The sequence below is a fragment of the Dioscorea cayenensis genome, unplaced genomic scaffold (assembly GCF_009730915.1).
Source record: "Dioscorea cayenensis subsp. rotundata cultivar TDr96_F1 unplaced genomic scaffold, TDr96_F1_v2_PseudoChromosome.rev07_lg8_w22 25.fasta BLBR01002143.1, whole genome shotgun sequence".
Taxonomy (NCBI): domain Eukaryota; kingdom Viridiplantae; phylum Streptophyta; class Magnoliopsida; order Dioscoreales; family Dioscoreaceae; genus Dioscorea; species Dioscorea cayenensis.
In genome coordinates, this window is record NW_024088534.1 from 144562 (window position 1) to 145796 (window position 1235).

A 1235-nucleotide genomic window follows, 5' to 3' on the forward strand; every position below is an offset into this window, starting at 1 on the left:
AATCGGTGTTGCGGGCACTTCCTCAGGTGCTCCTTGAACCTTTCCCATGTCTCAAATAGAGACTCCAATTCCAATTGAACAAAGGATGAGATCCCGTTCCTAAGCTTTGCTGATTTTCCGGGAGGGATGTAACAGGCTAGAAAAGCTTCCACCATCTCCTCCCACGTGGTAATTGACGCTCTAGGTAACGAGTGTAGCCACTGCTTCGCTCTCCCCTTTAGGGAAAATGGGAAGGCTCTCAATTTGATGGCATCATCCGTAACCCCATTTATCTTCAAAGATGTCACACACCCTCGAGAAAGCTCTCTATATGACTATTTGGATCCTCATCGGCCAAAACCGTTGAATCATGCGGACTGCTGCAACATATGGATGAATGCTGGCCAGCTTGAAATTCGAATCGTAATCGGGGCGCACAATACTCGACTCGTCCCCATCATCGAAGGTGCCGCATAATCAGATAGTGTTCGCTGTTGGTCATTCTATTCTGCCATGTTTTCATATTCTTCTGCTTCCAAATCAGCTAGATTAGACTATTCTTGCACAGGCTCTTTCCCTTTTCTTCTAAGAATACGTTCAAGCTCGAGATCCAATTCAATCAATATTGAGGGATTCCCTCGGGTCATAACCTGGAGTTGCACCCAAAAAGAAGGAAAAAGAAATCAGAACGATGATAGAATAAGAAGATAGGAAATAGAATGTATGGTGAAATAGCTAAGAAAACAAAGTGCAAAGTATCTCTAAACGCCTATTCCCCGGCAACGGTGCCAAAAACTTGACAAGGTCCCCTTGTGTATATACCGCAAGTGCACGGGTTTGTCGAAGTAATAATCCCGGGTCAGCGGGTATCGAATCCATAGGGAGTAGAGAATAAAAATACTTAATTCGATTCTTAGCTAAGTAAAAGATCAATGATGATGAGTGTGATAATGATTCAATTCTCAACAGTAAAAGCAACAAGTAAGAGAGCAAAAGTAAAGATGGGGTACCCGGATAATGCTCCGCCTAGGATAATTGTTTCAAGTGTAAGAACCCTCTATTATGCTTCCTTATCAATGCAATGGTGAGTCATGGAAATCCTTAATTACATAGTCCCAAATCTAAGGTCAACTATACCTAACTCTATACATGTCCCATAGGAGAGATTAGATAACCACTCAACCTCGCACTCGCATAGAGTTGCAATGAGCTCTAAGGATTCCAAGTGATAAATCTCTTCCCAATTATAGACCTAA

The 1235-nt window shown here is 42.5% G+C and overlaps 1 non-coding gene across 1 annotated transcript; it reads left to right on the forward strand.

Annotated features, from left to right (window-relative positions):
• On the forward strand, positions 1–107 carry LOC120257462. Its single transcript, XR_005535687.1, has one exon. It is a non-coding gene; the product is annotated as a small nucleolar RNA R71 (small nucleolar RNA).
• The last annotated feature ends 1128 nt before the right edge of the window (positions 108–1235 follow it).